Raw genomic sequence first — 21,506 nt, 5'->3', positions numbered from 1 at the left:
AGTGGCAAGAAATTGGACGTTTACCGACGAAAGCTATGCTACGACAGAGATGGCAAGAATGTGTGGATATCCTGCGACACTCAAAGCAGATGCATTTCCAACGATAAAGTCAAAGAAATCTGCCGCCAGACCCCCATTGAATCTGCCGGAGTGTGTGAGCAATTCAGGGACAAAGGACCTCGGTAGCACGGCAAGCAATGGCGGCAGTTTGTTCCCGCAGACGAGCGAGCTAAACCCCCTGGATGTCTTGGCTCACACCGTCCCTTATGCCACCGAAGATGATCAAGAGAAGAATATCGACCCTAGCTTCCCTGGCCTGCTGACATCAACTCCAAAACTGGACAGATCAGCTTTCAGGAAAAGAGCGCGGATGAGGGTATGTCTACAGAATATATTAATTGATGAAAATTGGGCTGTCTGCACTCTCAAAGTGCATGTTGTTGCCAAATGTATTTCATATGCTGTAAACCTAGTTCATAGTTGTTAGTTTCCTTTAATGCCAAACAAACACATACCAATTGTTGGTTAGAAGGCGATCGCCGAATTCGTCCTCGCTTTCTCCCGTGTCGCTGGCTGTCGTGTCGTTTTTGTCGGTTTCGCTTGCATACGGTTCAAACCGATATGTCTCAATAGCTTCAGTTTCTTCTTCAATTTCGTTTTCGCTACCTGCCTCCACACTACACCATCCGTTTCAATACATGCGTAATCTGTTGAATCGCTTAAGCCGCTGAAATCCGAGTCTGAATCCGAGCTAATGTCGCTATACCTTGCTGTTTTTTCCGCCATGTTTGTTTGTATTGGCATCACTGTGTGACGTCACAGGAAAATGGACGGGTGTATATAACGATGGTTAAAATCAGGCACTTTGAAGCTTTTTTTAGGGATATTGCGTGATGGGTAAAATTTTGAAAAAAACTTCGAAAAATAAAATAAGCCACTGGGAACTGATTTTTAATGGTTTTAACCATTCGGAAATTGTGATAATGTTCCCCTTTAACAAAAAAAGGTGAAATAACTGAAAACATGTTTTATATTCTACTTTCTTCAAAATAGCCACCCCTTGCTCTGATTACTGTTTTGCACACTCTTGGCATTCTCTCGATGTGCTTCAAGAGGTAGGGTTTTCACGTCAAAGGTGTCATAGTTTTGATGCCTTCAGTGACAATCTACAATGTAAATAGTCATGAAAATAAAGAAAACGCATTGAAATGAGAAGGTGTGTCCAAACGTTTGGCCTGTACTGTATATATAGATACATATCTATATATACAGTATATACAGTATATACAGTATACACCTACTCAGTGGCCTAGTGGTTAGAGTGTCCGCCCTGAGATCGGTAGGTTGTGGGTTCAAACCCCGGCCGAGTCATACCAAAGACTATAAAAATGGGACCCATTACCTCCCTGCTTGGCACTCAGTATCAAGGGTTGGAATTGGGGGTTAAATCACCAAAAATGATTCCCGGGCGCGGCCACCGCTGCTGCCCACTGCTCCCCTCACCTCCCAGGGGGTGATCAAGGGTGATGGGTTAAATGCAGAGAATAATTTCGCCACACCTAGTGTGTGTGTGACAATCATTGGTACTTTAACTTTAACTTTAACTTTAACTTTTATGTAAAAATTATGGTTGACACTGGGGTAGATTCTGCTTTGTTTTTTTTGAGACCAGGTATCTTGGGCTCGAAAACGTTGCTGACCACTGCTTTAATCAATATGCTCCTTTTTGTTTATCCTCTTTGTTGTGGGACAGACTGTTTCGTACATGCACATGCATCTTTCGCTGTTGCCATTTCCAATACAAAGTAGCGCATAGTTGTTGTTGCGATCTGGTTTGTGTTGCTGTGCAGGTTGGGTTTTTCACGGCACGGAAAAAGGACATGCAGCAGCAGTAGCAACGTGCAGGTAAGAGATACATTACTTAATTCTAGGACTTTAGAGCAACAAATACAAACTAAAGCATGCCGCACGGAACTTGTGCACTAAAAAGGCAGAAGGTAAAAATAAACTTGAGAGCAGTTGCCAACGGTGAACATTGACCCAGAGACTGAGGCTGTGAGAAACACAAATATAAAGAGGAGTGATTAGGCAGAACCAGGTGAGGACAATAATCACTAAACAGAAACAGGAGTGTCTAATCATCGCACCTAGCAACAAGAAATGACACAAAAAGACTCAAATATAGGAGAACCACAACAAAATGAGACTAGACCTGTCAGGTCATGACAGTTCTAACTTATATCTGTCAGTAGACTCCATTTTTATTTGGTTTGCTATATTATTCAGAATGTTGTACATTCCGATTTTAGCAGAACAGTGTGTTTATTTCATGTATACATTATTAAATGGTAAATTTGGATTTTTTTGTGCTGTGCTGGGAGAGGCCTGGGATTTAAAAGCAGGCATTTATCAGACATTCTAGGGTGGGAGGTGAGGTAGAAGTTATCGCTTGTCTATTGTCACATTTTTACAGTAAATTAAGAATCGTTCTTCTAATTTATATAGATACTTCTTGTAAATGCCTGCATTTTGACACTTATGTAGAGATGTACGATAATGGCTTTTTTGCCGATATCCAATATTCCAATATTGTCCAACTCTTAATTACCGATACCAACCGATACCGATATGTACAGTCGTGGAATTAACACATTATTATTATGCCTAATTTTGTTGTGATTCCCCGCTGGATGCATTAAACAATGTAACAAGGTTTTCCAAAATAAATCAACTCAAGTTATGGAAAAAAAATGCCAACATGGCACTGCCATATTTATTATTGAAGTCACAATTTTTTTTTTAACATGCCTCAAAACAGCAGCTTGGAATTTGGGACATGATCTCCCTGAGAGAGCATGAGGAGGTTGAGGTGGGCGGGGTTGGTGGGGTGTGGGGCGGGGGGTGTATATTGTAGCGTACCGGAAGAGTTAGTGCTCCAAGGGGTTCTGGGTATTTGTTCTGTTGTGTTTATGTTGTGTTACGGTGCGGATGTTCTCCCAAAATGTGTTTGTCATTCTTGTTTGGTGTGGGTTCACAGTGTGGCGCATATTTGTAACAGTGTTAAAGTTGTTTATACGACCACCTTCAGTGTGACCTGTATGGCTGTAGACCAAGTATGCATTGCATTCACTTGTGTGTGTGAAAAGCCGTAGATATTATGTGATTGGGTCGGCACGCAAAAGCAGTGCCTTTAAGGTTTATTGGCGCTCTGTACTTCTCCCTACGTCCGTGTACATAGCGGCGTTTTAGAAAGTCATAAATTTTACTTTTTGAAACCGATACCGATAATTTCCGATATTACATTTTAAAGCATTTATCGGCCGATAATATCGGCAGTCCGATATTATCGGACATCTCTACTTTCATGGTTTTCCCACTATTTGTCCATGATAACAATATTGTTTTATTTGACTCCACCATTGTTTTTTTTCCCCAAACTGAGGGGATTGCAGGAGAATCCTGCGACAGACTCAGGCAAAACCAGACATCTCCAATGAAATGTCACCACTACAGCAATTTCACTGAATGACCAACAGATCGAGCCAAATGCCAACAAATCCCCAACCCCCACAGCCAGCTATACAACATTCTGCCTGCACAACTATATCCTTGACATAAAAAAAAAACTAAAAAACTTTTGTACATGCACTGTGTACTACATATGAACATGTGAATGTGTTAGTTAGTATGCTGTTTAATACGTTGCTTGAGCATAGCTCATTGAGGTCTTCATGTTATCCTAACAAATTTTCATTTGCATTCACCTTTTTGCGTTGAAAGAATCTGGAGGCACACCACCAGCAGAAATCATTAAAAAACGAAATTCAGTTGATAGTAAAAAGTCGTTGTTGCAATTGTTGTATATGACTTTAAACCATAACCGATCATGCATCACCATAGCTCTTGTCTCAAAGTAGGTGTACTGTCACCACCTGTCACATCACACCCTGACTTATTTTGAGTTTTTTGCTGTTTTCCTGTGTGTAGTGTTTTAGTTCTTGCCTTGCGCTCCTATTTTGGTGGCTTTTTCTCTTTTTTTGGTATTTTCCTGTAGCAGTTTCATGTCTTCCTTTGATCGATATTTCCCGCATCCACTTTGTTTTAGCAATCAAGAATATTTCCGTTGTTTTTATCCTTCTTTTTGGGGACATTGTTGATTGTCATGTCATGTTCGGATGTACATTGTGGACGCCGTCTTTGCTCCACAGTAAGTCTTTGCTGTCGTCCAGCATTCTGTATTTGTTTACTCTGTAGCCAGTTCAGTTTTAGTTTCGTTCTGCATAGCCTTCCCTAAGCTTTAATTAATGCCTTTTCTTAGGGGCACTCACCTTTTGTTTATTTTTGGTTTAAGCATTAGATACCTTTTTACCTGCACACTGCCTCCCGCTGTTTCTGACATCTACAAAGCAATTAGCTACCGGCTGCCACCTACTGATATGGAAGAGTATTACACGGTTACTCTGCCGAGCTCTAGACAGCACCGACACTCAACAACAACACATCATTTGCAGACTATAATTACTGGTTTGCAAAAAATATTTTTTTAATCCAAATAGGTGAAATTAGATCATCTCCCACGGCACACCAGACTGTTTCTCACGGCACACTAGTGCCGCGGCACAGTGGTTGAAAAACACTGCACTACAGCACTGTTGTCATTTATTATACAGAATTGAGCATTTAGTCATGACCAGTGGCGGCGCATGCGTATCTCACCTAGGCCTTCAGTGATGTCCTACTTAGTCCGACTTCACCTCTCAAAATACCGTAATTGATGTCACCACATGGACACGGCTGGAGATACTATACAGAAACCCACTTGCGCACTACTCTGTATTGTTACCCCTCAACAGTGTACAAAACGATCTATTTTTTGGCGCATTTAACATTCAATAAACCAGCTTCAGCAATTAAAACATATCTTATGTGGTACTGTCAAAATTAAAAGAATTGCATAAAACAAATGAAACATGAAAAAATTAAGAAATAAAATATTTGAACTCACAATTTGTAACACACACTCGACGCTGTATAAGCCGGTGGGTACCCCTCGTAGTCGGTTGATTCGTGTGAAAGTTGCGGGCCGACCTCGTCTCACAAGATGTAGTTTCTCTTAAGTATTATTCTTAAAAATGGCCTTGCAAATATAAATCTGCCACCTAATCAACATGTTGCTCTCCTTCTTTGTGAGTACCGGTGAGTTTTTCTGTGGCTTTCTATGGCTCGTATGGCTCCGGTGCCACTTCCTGTTTTCGCAACTTGTGATTGGATACTCACTTGGGACTCCCAAGTGAATATCCAATCACGGCGTTAGGCCAGCTAGAAGGCCTTACTGACAACAACTCGTGATCTGATTAGCTATCGCAATTGTCTATCAACTGTATGTGTCTGCATTGTTGATTCTGAAGGCCCCGGGCAGATTTGGTACAGCATGGCAACACAAGCTAGCTGAATTCTGATTGGATACAAACTCTGACCTAAAATCAACATCACTGGAAGGAGCATAATATGACATGAAGAGAATATGAATACTTTTAGATATTTAGGGAAAGTAAATTACAAATTATTTTTATATTTAATTATGATCATGATTTCTGGTTATGTTAGGCCAGTAGAGAAGGCCTTGCTGGCCCTGACGGCACACCACTGGTCATGACTCATGCTTAACCTACATGCTATTTCGGCGAATAACACCCGTGTCAGTTTTATTTTAAAGGGGAACATTATCACCAGACCTATGTAAGCGTCAATATATACCTTGATGTTGCAGAAAAAAGACCATATATTTTTTTTAACCGATTTCCGAACTCTAAATGGGTGAATTTTGGCGAATTAAACGCCTTTCTAATATTCGCTCTCGGAGCGATGACGTCACAACGTGGCGTCACATCGGGAAGCAATCCGCCATTTTCTCAAACACCGAGTCAAATCAGCTCTGTTATTTTCCGTTTTTTCGACTGTTTTCCGTACCTTGGAGACATCATGCCTCGTCGGTGTGTTGTCGGAGGGTGTAACAACACGAACAGGGATGGATTCAAGTTGCACCAGTGGCCCAAAGATGCGAAAGTGGCAAGAAATTGGACGTTTGTGCCGCACAATTTACCGACGAAAGCTATGCTACGACAGAGATGGCAAGAATTTGTGGATATCCTGCGACACTCAAAGCAGATGCATTTCCAACAATAAAGTCAAAGAAATCTGCCGCCAGACCCCCATTGAATCTGCCGGAGTGTGTGAGCAATTCAGGGACAAAGGCCCTCGGTAGCACGGCAAGCAATGGCGGCAGTTTGTTCCCGCAGACGAGCGAGCAAAACCCCCTGGATGTCTTGGCTCACACCGTCAAGAGAAGAATATCGACCCTAGCTTCCCTGGCCTGCTGACATGAGGGTATGTCTACAGAATATATTAATTGATGAAAATTGGGCTGTTTTACGACCTTTTCTTTGAACTGTTTGTAATCAAAGCCGATGGCTGTTTACGACCCTCGTTCCTTAGAAACAGCTGTTGCCATGTAATCAGGGAAAGTCCAAATAAAAGAGGAGGCGTTCAATCTTTCGTCAGAGCATGGAACACTGTACAAGGGTACAGGTGTACGCGTTTCTCCTCATTGAGTCAAATGTAATTCTGTCTCTGTTTAATTCCTTGCTTCTTGTCTTGTTTAATAGATGTCATCCGTGTTTGAACCTGACAAAATGACAAACAACAATGTCCCCACAAAGAAGGATAGCGTCCGCACAACTTCGATATTCTTGATTGCTAAAACAAAGCAGGTGCGGGGAATAGCGCTCAAAGGAAGACAGGAAAATACCAACAAAACAGGAAATGCCACCAAAATAGGAGCGCAAGACAAGTACTAAAACACTGCACACAGGAAAACACCAAAAAACTCAAAATAAGTCACGGCGTGATGTGAAAGGTCGCGGCAGTACACCTACTTTGAGACAAGAGCTATATTGATGCATGCTTGGTTATGGTTTGAATTCATATCCAACATGTGCAAGAACGACTTTTTACTGTCAGTATCGGCTACTGAGTTTAATTTTTTTTTAATGTTTTCTGCTGGTGGTGTGCCTCAGAACGTTTTCAATGATAAAAATGTGCCTTGGCTCAAAAAAGGTTGAAAAACACAGCTCAAATTTTTTTTTACAAATAAAGCAGTAATGGGATATTGAGGGAAATTCGAATTGAGGCACATTTTATGACAAATTATAATATTTGATCAATAATTCACATGGAAAATGAACACTGGTGGACCCACAATTGACAGCCAAGGGGCTTCATGTTAATAAGAGCAGGGAAAAAGTAATCTAAGAGGAGGTAAGTAAGGTCACTGGCAGCTTGTTGGAGCTTTGAAATGTTTTCTGCACATGACATGACTTGTTTCAAAGGTGAATTAACAAATAAGTCTGAATCATTAGAGCCAGGATGTGAAATGTAAAACGTTCAGAGAGAAAGTAACAAAATATACGATTTAGCTCATTAGTGGGTTTAGTGTGGTTTAAAAAATACAATATAATCATGGTTGAGGTGCGATGACACTGTCGATAAAGTCAACTACACGTGAGATCTGAACAAGAGACAATGTTTTCAGGTGCAAACGCTGCATTAAAAACATGTGATTAAACTTTAATAATTCTATAATTTGATGTTAACAGAATTTTTAATTCTCATTTTGAAACATAAATTACACTTTGATATTCTTAAATATCAGTAATATAAAATCTAATGTACAAAACCCAAAACCAGTAAAGTTGGCACGTTGTGTTATTTGTAAATAAAAACAGAATATAATGATTTGCAAATCCTTTTCAACTTATATTCAATTGAATAGACTACAAAGACAAGATATTTAATGTTCGAACTGAGAAACTTAATTTTTTTTGGCAAATAGTCATGGTCTGGACTACAGACAGGCCAGTCTAGTACCCGCACTATTTTACTATGAAGCCCCGCTGTTGTAACACGCGGCTTGGCATTGTCTTGCTGAAATAAGCAGGGGCGTCCATGATAACGTTGCTTGAATAGCAACATATGTTGCTCCAAAACCCATCCATCTATCCATTTTCTACCGCTTGTCCCTTTTGGGGTCGCGGGGGATGCTGGAGCCTATCTTAGCTGCATTCGGGCGGAAGGTGGGGTACACCCTGGACAAGTCACCACCTCATCGTTTTATATTGTGTAGTTATATTTATATGGTAATTATTATTCTGTGACTGTAAATTGTTTGCTTGTTTTCTTATTGATGCTTTTATTTTTTTCTGTATTGTTTAGTTATAATTATATGCTTTTACTTGTAATTGTATTGAATTGTGGACCCCAGGAAGACTCGTGGGTTGTTGAGGCAACCTGCTCATGGGGATCCTTAATACAAATCTAAATTAAATCAAAATCTCATCGCAGGGCTGCTCCAAAACCTTTCAGCATTAATGGTGCCTTCACAGATGTATAAGTTACCCATGTCTTGGGCACTAATACACCCCCATACCATCACAGATGCTGGCTTTTCAACTTTGCGTCTAGAACAATCCGGATGGTTCTTTTCCTCTTTGGTCCAGCAGACACGGCGTCCACAGTTTCCAAATACAATTTGAAATGTGGACTCGTCAGACCACAGAACACTTTTCCACTTTGCATCAGTCCATCTTAGATGAGCTCGGGCCAGCGAAGACGGCGGCGTTTCTGGGTGTTGTTGATAAATGGCTTTCGCTTTGCATAGTAGAGTTTTAACTTGCACTTACAGGTGTAGCGACAAACTGTAGTTACTGACAGTGGTGTTCTGAAGTGTTTTGAGCCCATGTGGTGATATCCTTTACACACTGATGTCGCTTTTTGATGCAGTACCGCCTGAGAGATCGAGGGTCTATAATATCATTGCTTACGTGCAGTGATTTCTCCAGATTCTCTGAACCATTTGATGATATTACGGACCGTAGATGGTGTAATCCCTAAATTCCTTGCAATAGCTTGTTGAGAAATGTTGTTCTTAAACTGTTGAACAATTTGCTCACGCATTTGTTCACAAAGTGGTGACCCTCGCCCCATCCTTGTTTGTGAATGACTGAGCATTTCATGGAAGCTGCTTTTATACCCAATCATGGCACCCACCTGTTCCCAATTAGCCTGTTCACCTGTGGGATGTTCCAAATAAGTGTTTGATGAGCATTCCTCAACTCTTTTGTGCCACTTGTGCCAGCTTTTTTGAAACATGTTGCAGGCATCAAATTCCAAATGAGCTAATATTTGCAAAAGATAACAGTTTTCCAGTTCGAACGTTAAGTATCTTATCTTTGCAGTCTATTCAATTGAATATAGGTTGAAATGGATTTGCAAATCATTGTATTCTGTTTTTATTTACCATTTACACAACGTGCCAACTTCACTGGTTTTGGGATTTGTACATCCATTCATCCATTTTCTACCGCTTGTCCCTTTTGGATGTACAAATAAATTAACACCATAACCATATTACAAAATATTCAATTATTCTCATTTGGAAACAACTTACACATCTGGAAATTCTTAAATATCAGTAAAATATAATCTAATGAATATGTACATAATTTTAACAATTAGGCGAACCTAATTCATATTTTTTTCAAATTATTCTGCTAAGTGCTTTCTACAATGACGAGCTATCTAAATACATGTTTATATTCTTAGGTCACGTATTGTTTGCATTAACAAATTGATTAAGATCACATTATTTGCGATTAAATTATACCACCTTTATTCCTTCTTTGAAATGCATCTGATTCACTTCCGTTCTCAGCGTGCTTTACTTCCGTTGTCACCATTGTGGGCGGTCCCTTCCAGGTGGCAATTATTTTGAGTCGGGGCCAAATTTAGATTAAAAAATGTGTCTGGGGGCCGGTATATCTATTTTTAGGAAAACTAATACAAAACCTCACACTAAAGTCTGATTGAATGCTAAAAATTTTATGACGGACCGCCTTCAAAACGGAATGGAATTTTAATTTTTTGTATGAACGATAAAACCCCGAATATTGAGAACATATGAAAGTCACACCCCCTCTCAATCGACATGTTTTACATTCAACAAACATGCAACAAACACAGCAAAATATGAACGTAGAGGGTAAAAAAAACAAAAAACATCTACAATCTGATATATGTGATACATCACTAAGCTTTAGAACTTTCTTGTTAAAATCTCCTTCTAAGTCTGTCCCTGACACCCACATTTCAGGCTGACCGCTCTGGAAACACTCCCCACCCACACTGCTTGGTGCCTCTGACCTGCAGTGACATAAATTACCATAGTAACTAGGAGGGTTGTACGGTATACGGGTATTAGTATAGTACCGCGATACTAATGAATCATATTTGGTACCATACCGCCTCTGAAAAGTACCGGTCCGCCACACCCTAAGATTTTTTTGTTAAAATAACGCTAATGCAATTGTTTCTGGTCCCCTTTATTTAGAAAAGTATCGAAAAGTACCGAAAAGTATCAAAATAATATTGGTATCAGGACAATACTAGTCACTAAAATATCATGCAAAAGCGCAGATTCCAACCATTGAAATATGTTGCATAGTTCAAGACTTACGGTCATTTGAAAACATCACTGCACATCATAATGGCAGCTACACTTTCCATCTTAAAGATCTAAAAAAAATATTTGGGAATGTCCGGCGGGCCAGATTGAAAAGTTTAACGGGCCGCATGTGGCCCCCGGGCCTTAATTCGCCCAGGTCTGGGTTTGACGTACGTTGTACTGTATTTTCTCGAATGAATGAAAACAAACTGAGAATTTGAATGAGCCTCCATTTCTGGAACATTAGAGTACCATTGCTTTAGAAATATAATGATAGAATTTATATTAAAGTCAGGTTTCCATTGTATGTAAAATACTGTCAGACATTTAAAATTGTACAGGGGGAAAAGGCTGTATTACAAGCGTTGGCCAGAGGGGAGCGCTAGTACTGCACCTTGCCATATACTCCATGAACATGATGATTAGCTGTATAACTATGAATACTTTATGCATGTAAATACATATAATACACGTTTTTGCCTTTACGTGAAGAATGCATATTACATATTATATACCAACTTTAATTGGTGTTTACTGTATTTTAACATCAATTTAAAGACTTGATGGCAGCAAAATGAATACGTCATCACATACGTCACTGGTGGACGTTCATGAGGAGAGGCAAGTTGGAGCGTGAGCGTATGTGAGCGCGCGTCATGTGTGAGTGAGGATACTTGCTGGAAAAGGAAAGAAAATATTTTGTTTTCTCCATGTGAGTATTTTTATTATTTCACTTTAATCCATTGCATTTAATACATGTGTTATTATTTGATGAAACTATTTAAGCAATATTGTGACCATGTCTTTACAATCACCATGTTTTCTACTGGCGCGTATTCACACTATACGTCTCATGTATTTGTCACGTGTTCTTTAATAGACTTAATACTTTATTTAGCATTTAGGAAAGCGTACTTTAATATAGGTAATGACACTTCATGATGCATTTTTTAACCCAAATATAGTTGATCATATATTAATATTTATTTTTTGTTGTGCCCAGTGAAGATGCATTTGAGTGATTTATCAGTATTTGACTTAACGGTGATGTCATGTTTTTAAAGTGTTAAGTGATACACTTATAATCTGTTAAAAAGAGGCGCAGATGAATGATCTGCCTTTCATGTGTTTCATGCAAAATTACAGTTATAATACAGTTATTAAGCTATATTGATTGTTGCATTAGATTATAATTGCGAAATACACATTATGCATAAAAGTCTGCCTTTTAATGTATATGTGTGTGTGCATGTGTATGTATATATAAGTGTATATATATATGTGTGTGTGTGTGTATGTGTATGTATATATAAGTGTATATATATGTGTGTGTGAGTGTGTGTGTGTGTGTGTGGGTTTGTGTGTGTGTGCGCACTTCCTGCAAAAATAAACAACACAACTGGATATATATATATATATATATATATATATATATATATATATATATATATATATATATATATATATATATATATATATATATATATATATTTATTTATCAACAACACCCATATAATATTGGCCTGCCGATATTATCGGCCGATAAATGCGTTAAAATGTGATATCGGAAATTATCGGTACCGTTTTTTTTTTTATTATCGGTATCATGGATGGATGGATGTTTTTTTTATTATCGGTATCGTTTTTTTATTTTTTATTTTTTTTATTAAATCAACATAAAAAACACAAGATACACTTACAATTAGTACACTAACCCAAAAAACCTCCCTCCCCCATTTACACTCATTCACACTCACAAAAGGGTTGTTTCTTTCTGTTATTAATATTCTGGTTCCTACATTATATATCAATATATATCAATACAGTCTGCAAGGGAGACAGTCCGTAAGCACACATGATTGTGCGTGCTGCTGGTCCACTAATAGTACTAACCTTTAACAGTTAATTTTACTCATTTTCATTAATTACTAGTTTCTATGTAACTGTTTTTATATTGTTTTACTTTCTTTTTTATTCAAGAAAATGTTTTTAATTTATTTATCTTATTTTATAATTTTTTTTTAAAAGTACCTTATCTTCACCATACCTGGTTGTCCAAATTAGGCATAAGAATGTGTTAATTCCAAGACTGCATATATCGGTTGATATCGGTATCGGTAATTAAAGAGTTGGACAATATCGGAATATCGGATATCGGCAAAAAGCCGAAATCGGACATCCCTAATATATATATATATATATATGTATATATGTGTATATATGTATATATATACATATATATATATATATATATATATATATATATATATATATATATATATATATGTATATATGTATGTATATATATATATATATATATATATATATGTATATGTATATATATATATATATATATATATATATATATATATATATATATATATATATATATATATATATATATATGTATATATGTGTATATATGTATAAATATATATATATATATGTATATATGTATGTATATATATGTATGTATATATATATATATATATATATATATATATATATATATATATATATATATATATATATATATATATATATATATATATATATATGTATGTATGTATGTATGTATGTATGTATGTATGTAAAAATGCTGTGTCTTGATGTCCAAGACAAATTTATCTTCGGAGAAAATAAAGCTAATTACCATTATTATTATTAACTACATTTCCACTTCCAGCAAGAATCACATACATTTACGTACAAAAGTGTCAGTGGTTTAGTTATGCTGAGATGTACAGTGGACAGTCAAAGTAGGGGCACGTAAATAAAACCGCCCACAAAACGGCGCATCCTGAAGAGACGGCCAGAAAGCCGGTCTGCGAAACATAATAATATGCAAAAAAATTGACCAAAGAACCACCATTACATGTTATATACATCAGTGTTTTTCAACCTTTTTTGAGCCAAGGCACATTTTTTGCGTTGAAAAAATGCGGAGGCACACCACCAGCAGACATCATTAAAAAAAGAAACTCAGTTGACAGTAAAAAGTCGTTGTCACAATTGTTGGATATGACTTTAAAGCATAACAAGCATGCATCAATATAGCTCTTGTCTCAAAGTAGGTGTACTGTCACCACCTGTCACATCACGCCATGACTTATTTGGACTTTTTTGCGGTTTTCCTGTGTGTAGTGTTTTACTTCTTGTCTCGCGCTCCTATTTTGGTGGCTTTTTCTCTTTTTTGGTATTTTCCTGTAGCAGTTTCATTCAAGATTCAAGATTCCATCCATCCATCCATTTTCTACCGCTTATTCCCTTTGGGGTCGCGGGGGGGCCCTGGAGCCTATCTCAGCTACAATCGGGCGGAAGGCGGGGTACACCCTGGACAAGTTGCCACCTCATCACAGGGCGATTCAAGATTGTTTATTGTCATATGCACAGTTAAACAGACAGTTTGCCGTACAATGAAAATCTTACTTTGCTAGTCCACCCTTCAACAAGTCACGGTACTTAGCTAAGACGTCATGTCTTCCTTTGAGCGATATTTCCCGCATCTACTTTGTTTTATCAACCAAGAATATTTCAGTTGTTTTTATCCTTCTTTGTGGGGACATCGTTGATTTTCATGTCATGTTTGGATGTACTTTGTGGACGCCGTATTTGCTCCACTGTAAGTCTTTGCTGTTGTCCAGTATTCTGTTTTTGTTTACTTTGTAGCCAGTTCAGTTTTAATTTTGTGTTGCAGCCTTCCCTAAGCTTCAATGCCTTTTCTTAGGGGCACTCATCTTTTGTCTATTTTTGGTTTAAGCATTAGACACCTTTTTACCTGCACCCTGCCTACCGCTGTTTCCGGCATCTACAAAGCATTTAGCTACCTGCTGCCACCTACTGATATGGAAGAGTATTACACGGTTACTCTGCCGAGCTCTAGACAGCACCGACACTCAACAACAACACATCATTTGCAGACTATAATTACTAGTTTGCAAAAAATATTTTTAACACAAATGGGTGAAATTACATAATCTCCCACGGCACACCAGACTGTATCTCACGGCACACTAGTGTGCCGCGGCACAGTGGTTGAAAAACACTGATATACACCACAAGGAAGTGTTTTAAATGAAGAAAAAGTAATCATAACATGACCCCTTAAAGGCAGTGGTGCCCAGTGTATAATGTAAAGTATCCCCTCGTTTATCGCGAATAATTGGTTACAGGCCTGACCACAGTAAACACATTTCCGTGAAGTATTATTATTGTTATTTTTTAAATATTTTTTAATATATCCTGTCCAGCCACTCAGGCAAATCATATTGTTCATGTTATTCAATCAATCAATCAATGTTTATTTATATAGCCCTAAATCCCAAGTGTCTCAAAGGGCTGCACAAGCCACAACGACACATAAGGGCAAGGAAAAACTCACAACCCATGGGACGAAAATGACTATGAGAAACCTTGGAGAGGACCGCAAATGTGGGTAAATGTGGGAGTATGTTGATGCTCATATCTGCCATACAAATTTGATTTACACACACACACACACACACACACACACACACACACACACACACACACACACACACGCACACACACACACACACACACACACACACACACACACACACTGGTTATAATTTGGAATGGGGACCAAGTTTTTGATCATCACTTGTGGGGACCACCCTTTCTACAGGTTGTGGAGGCATAAAAACAATTTGGTAAAATGGCCACTGCCCAGTTAGCTCATACACGTCTTTAAATCTCTGGATTGATGAAGTAATGTGCTGATCATTCTTACCGGGGATCCTGGGGAAAAAAGAGTTAATATGGTTCATGGGGACCAAATTTAAATGATTTTGCATAATTCACACAAATTTGTGACTACTGAGGACCATTAAAAAAAAAAAAAAGTTCAAATTAAATACGACATAATCGTCAGAATACAGCACTACAGCTGTCCTCTTATAGGAAGTTTCACCACTTAAATGTTAAAGCAAATCCTGCATCTTCTGTGACATTACTGAAAACTGCTATTTAGCAGTCATGAAGTTGTCTACTACCACATGGAACATTCTGAATGTGAATCATAATTTAAGGTAATAATGTTTTATAATCATGCTGTATGAAAATGTCATCCTAAGGAACACTAAACCATATTTTTGGAAAAATATATTGGTTTTAACTAAGGATGGATACCAAACAGAATCACAGTACTATTAATGCAAGGATAACAAATGTTTCACTTTTCACTTAGGCATCTTCAGAATGTATCTGACTATCATTTTAAAAGGTTTCCCTTTAGGGGACCTGTTTTTTTGTCCCCATACCATCAGAGGTCCCCTAAAGGGGACTGTGTAAACCAGGGGTGTCAAACTCAAATACAGAGTGGGCCAAAATTTAAAACTGAACAAAGCCGCGGGCCAAGGTTGAACAAATTAACCCTTTTAATAAGGACCCAAACAAGTTTTGCATTAAATATTGAACAAGCAAGGCTTATATAACTTTATAGTGACATGCAAAATCGAGTTTCAAATAATAATAATAATAATAATAATAATAATAAAAAAATATCAACGACATATCAAATTCAACTCAAATAAAAATTGGATGCCTCTTTTCTATTTGCAGCCTTCTGAGGTAAATATCAACATTAACTTTTTCCACAGGCTAATAAATTTGAAAATAAAATAACAATGAATAAACCAACTATTCAGGACTTTAAACTGCTCAGTTTGCAACACACTGATCCAATCTGATGTGCTCAAGCCAGATACCTGCCATCTTTTCTGGGATGCTAGTTCATTAATGTCGGGGCTCAGGCTTTGAGCTGAGGCAACCTTCATTATCGAACAAAGGTGTTCATCAGTCATTATATCTCGTATTCCACAGTCTTGGGGGCGTGCCTTACCGGCACTCCTTTTAACGTCCTCTACGAGCTGACGTCACGTCCGCTTTTCATCCCTTCTAACAACAGCCGGCCCAGTCACAAGATATGAGCAGCATCTGTACGCACACATACGCGAATGCAACGCATACTTGATCAACGGCGATACAGTTTACACTGAGAGTGGCCGTATAAGCAACTTTAACATTGTTAGAAATATACGCCACACTGTGAATCCACACCAAACAAGAATGACAAACACATTTCGGGAGAACATCCGCACCATAACACAACATAAACACAACAGAACAAATACCCAGAACCCTTTGCAGCACTAACTCTTCCGGGACGCTACAAAATACACCCCCGCTACCACCAAACACCCCCCCCCCACACACACACACAACTTGTAGCATCCCGGAAGAGTTAGTGCTGCAAAGGGTTCGGGGTATTTGTTCTGTTGTGTTTATGTTGTGTTACGGTGCGGATGTTCTCCCGAAATGTGTTTGTCATTCTTGTTTGGTAGGGATTCACAGTGTGGCGTATATTTCTAACAATGTTAAAGGCTTTTATACTGGCACCCTCAGTGTAACCTGTATCGCTGAAGATCAAGTATGCGTTGCATTCACATCTGTGTGCGTGCTAAAGTCGCACCTATTATATCATTGGACTGGACTGGACGAAAGAGGGACGTGACGATTTTCGGGAGGGGCACTGAAATTTGGGAGTCTCCCGGGACGTTTGGCAAGTATGAGAATTGGCAGTGAATGCGGTGTTACCGCCGCCAGGCACGTGCACACATAGGGCCCTATGGGTGCTTGAGCCCCTGCCCTTTTTCGCCTCGTCTTAAAAAGTGCCCTTTGCCTGTGTGTGTTTTTTTTTTTTTTTTTTTTTTTTAAATAACATCAATAAATTCCTGTCAGGGATGTAAAAAAAAAACAGCGGTACAAAAGCTCCACGTTTTCTTGTAATACCGGGTTGTTTGAGCCTGCCGCTTCCGCCAGAGAGGGAGAGAGAGGGCGAGTGAGTGAGTAAGTGAGAGGAGAGAGAGCCAACTGCGCCCCTGAGGAGACGTCACGTGACAGTGGAGCAACTTGAACCAGTGAGTTATGGTCTAGTCGCCGTCCACTTATTCAGCATCTAATATGGGTAATATTTCAGAAAAACGCTGTATTATTCAATGTGTCAGTTTCTGTTTTTGCCGGACGTCGGAGCACGGCGCATCAATTGAGCACGGCACATCAAGTCCGCACAGAGCAGAGCGGATCGTGCGGGACAGGAAGTAGTGTACAAAATACAAAATAAAACACCAGGTTAATTTTCAAAATAAAATGCACTGTTTACGGCGGATCACATTTCTCTCACAGTAGAGGTTTAGATATAAAGTTTATTGTGACTTTGCTATTACTGTGTGGGTTAACAAAATAATAATAATAATAATGATAATAATAAGAAGAATAATGATAATGATAATAATAATAATAATAATAATTAAAGTAATAATAATAATAATAATAATAATGATTATTATTATTATTAATAATAATAATTTCAGCATTCTGGGGATATAAGATGTAGGTTATCTGTTAGGAATATTACCATCTGTATTTAAACTTGATTCATGTTGATTATGCCTGCAGCACAATGCCAAAAAAAGAAAGGATACAGAAAAGGAAAGAGAAGGAGCGACAGCTGGAAGCAGCTAAGGGTAGCAAACCTCTTAATGCATGGCTAAAACCAAGTACTAGCATCATGGAAGCCCTGAATTTACATTGAGGAGCATATTTGGGTATGGGTGGCCTCCATTCTACAGCCCTCTACTGGCCCCTGGTCCATATTTTTGGGCCTGTATTGCGTTTCAGTTGTTTAGTCTGAGCATTAAGTGAGAAAGACCATAAGTTACAACTTGATGGTGTTTTCATCAAGTTAAGGGAAGAAGGACAGATTTTCTCATTGAATTTTTTTCCATATGAGTATTTATTTTTGTATTTTTTTTCAAAGTTCATGTTGCACTGTTCAATGTTCAATATTAAAGTGCTTATCTTGAACAATAAATAGCCTAATAATAAACCAGTGTTTTGTTGCTTTTCATGTCTTCCAAGCCTATGATAATGTGAATTAACTCATTATGACAATAATTTGTTGACACAAAAGAAGTGGCAATCACTTTTACCTACAAAGGACACACAGCTAAGTAGTTAGCTTCCTATTAGCAAATTTAATTCTACATTAATTTCCATATTGTGCAAAGAACCCAAAAATTGTTTCCTGCCCTTTTCTGACTTTGAGCCCCTGCCCCTCTATAATCATGTGCACGTCCCTGACCGCCGCTGTATATGATCGGCTGGCCAGCTCTAGTGTTAATTTGATATCGCCTCAAGGGCCAAGTGAAATTACACGGAGGGCCATATTTGGCCCGTGGGCCAGAGTGTGACACCCACGGTGTAAACAGAGCGATGTCCCCATTAAGTAAGCATTGCCAGAACACACACACACACACACACACACACACATACACACACACACACACACACACAAAAACACACATATATATCAGTGGCGGGCCGTGCGTTTCTCACCTAAACCTTTAGTGATGTCCTACTTAGTCCGACTTCACCTCTCAAAATACCGTAATTATATATATATACCGTATATATATTCCGGTGTTGGCCGACCTCGTCTCACAAGATGTAGTTTCTTCTAAGTATCCTTCTTAATATATATCTGCCACCTAATCAACATGTTGCTCTCCTTCTTTGAGAGTATGGGTGAGTTTTCTGTGGCTTTCTATGGCTCGTATGGCTCCGGTGCCATTTTTTGTTTTCGCAACTTGTGATTGGATACTCACTTGGGACTCCCAAGTGAGTATCCAATCACAGCGTTAGGCCAGCTAGAAGGCCTTACTGACAACAACTCGTGATCTGATTGGCTATCGCAACTGTCTATCAACTGTATGTGTACATTCACTTACAGTGAATACTGCATTGTGAAGGCCCCGGGGAGATTTGGTACAGTATGGCAACATAAGTTAGCTGAATTTTGATTGGATACGAACTCTAACCTAAAAACAACAGTACTGGAAAGAGCATAATATGACATGAAGAGAATATGAATACTTTGAAATACAGTATTTAGGGAAAGTCAATTAAAAATACTTTATTTTTAATTATGATCATGATTTCTGGTTATGTTAGGCCAGCAGAGAAGGCCTTGCTGGCTCTGACGGCACACAACTGGCAGGGATCAAACTAGGAACCCTCAGGTTGGGCTATAAATATTTAAAAAAAAAAAATAATAATAATATATATATATATATATATATATATATATATATATATATATATATATATATATATATATATATATATACAGTCGTGGTCAAAAGTTTACATACACTTGTAAAGAACATAATGTCATGGCTGTCTTGAGTTTCCAATAATTTCTACAACTCTTATTTTTCTATGATAGAGTGATTGGAGCACATACATGTTGGTCACAAAAAACATTCATGAACTTTGGTTCTTTTATGAAATTATGGGTCTACTGAAAATGTGACCAAATCTGCTGGGTCAAAAGTATACATACAGCAATGTTAATATTTGCTTACATGCCCCTTGGCAAGTTTCACTGCAATAAGGCGCTTTTGGTAGCCATCCACAAGCTTCTGGTTGAATTTTTGACCACTTCTCTTGACAAAATTGGTGCAGTTCAGCTAAATTTGTGGGTTTTCTGACATGGACTTGTTTCTTCAGCATTGTCCACACGTTTAAGTCAGGACTTTGGGAAGGCCATTCTAAAATCTTAATTCTAGCCTGATTTAGCCATTCCTTTAGCACTTTTGACGTGTGTTTGGGGTCATTGTCCTGTTGGAACACCCAACTGCGCCCAAGACCCAACCTCCGGGCTGATGATTTTAGGTTGTCCTGAAGAATTTGGAGGTAATCCCCCTTTTTCATTGTCCCATTTACTCTCTGTAAAGCACCAGTTTTCATTGGCAGCAAAACAGGCCCCGAGCATAGTACTACAACCACCATGCTTGACGGTAGGAATGGTGTTCCTGGGATTAAAGGCCTCACCTTTTCTCCTCCAAACATATTGCTGGGTATTGTAGCCAAACAGCTCAATTTTTGTGTCATCTGACATCACATGGACAAAGATAAGACCTTCTAGAGGAAAGTCTACTTTTGAATATTTGTACTTCATATTTGCCCCATTCTTTTTTACAAACTGCAACTTGACTTAAATACTCTGTCTTTAAGACAAGCTCCCCCACCTCCACTTTTTCTCTTATAAAATTTGAAATTAATATAATTATATTCTTTGTTTAAGTAGAAGGAAACTGGCCTGGCAGTATTATGCACGTGACAAATAAACAGCTTGATTTTTTTTTTGTCCAGTCAGAGTCAGAAGTGGGTAGAGGAGCCAACAATTTTACTCTAGTAAGAGCACCATTACTAATTGCTGGCTTGCAATCATGTGACCAAGAGGCACTTCCGGGTTTAATGGTCCGGAGTTCCATTAGGCTACTCTTTGTTTACCTGCATCAGTGCAGATTTGGGTGTATTTTCAAAGGTTTAGAGGCAAATATATAAGAGATAATTAAAAAAATCTTTAAAATGGGATGGAGTGGACTTATACACTCTTAAGAAAAATAAACCATTCATCATCACCGAGACGTTACTGCTCGCTAGGAGGCATATCATGTATTTACATCTGGAAGGGTCTACAAATTTAGCATTAATCGGTGAAAGACAAAAATGGACTTATTCGTGCATCGCGAAGTAACGTATTTGATTAAATGCTGTGTTTGTTTGTAGATGATTTTATCGTGTGAAATTAATTTTTTGTCTCATTATTTAGCTATAAATGTCCCTGTTGTTCAGCAATGTTTATTTGCAATATCAAGATTCAGTATATGCTGTCGAGCCTACAAGAGATTTATTCATTTAGTTTTTTAATACTATTAAGGATATTTTCTTAATGCTACCAAAAATGCTATAATGTGATCATCCGTGTCGAATAAAGCACTTGGCTTTCCTGCACAACAACAACTAAGCTTTTAGTTTCTGCTATGAAAATGGACAATGAAAATACAGTGTATTGGACCAA

At 38.2% G+C, this 21,506-nt stretch overlaps 1 protein-coding gene and 1 long non-coding RNA gene across 2 annotated transcripts in view; both read left to right on the top strand.

Annotated features, from left to right (window-relative positions):
* Window positions 1–247: 247 nt before the first annotated feature.
* Window positions 248–3,564, top strand: LOC133619795 (uncharacterized). Its single transcript, XR_009817463.2, has 3 exons — window positions 248–376; window positions 1,851–1,905; window positions 3,443–3,564. It is a non-coding gene; the product is annotated as an uncharacterized lncRNA (long non-coding RNA).
* A 7,616-nt stretch (window positions 3,565–11,180) lies between these two features.
* june (JunE proto-oncogene, AP-1 transcription factor subunit) overlaps window positions 11,181–21,506 on the top strand; it is a 23,132-nt gene continuing 12,806 nt past the window's right edge. The window contains exon 1 of the mRNA XM_061980713.2: window positions 11,181–11,270. The gene's annotated coding sequence lies outside the window, so the exon portion shown is untranslated. The remainder of the gene's footprint in view (window positions 11,271–21,506) is intronic.

Source organism: Nerophis lumbriciformis, linkage group LG20 (assembly GCF_033978685.3).
Source record: "Nerophis lumbriciformis linkage group LG20, RoL_Nlum_v2.1, whole genome shotgun sequence".
In the NCBI taxonomy this organism is placed as follows: Eukaryota; Metazoa; Chordata; class Actinopteri; order Syngnathiformes; family Syngnathidae; genus Nerophis; species Nerophis lumbriciformis.
This window is presented reverse-complemented; position numbering and strand designations above follow the sequence as displayed.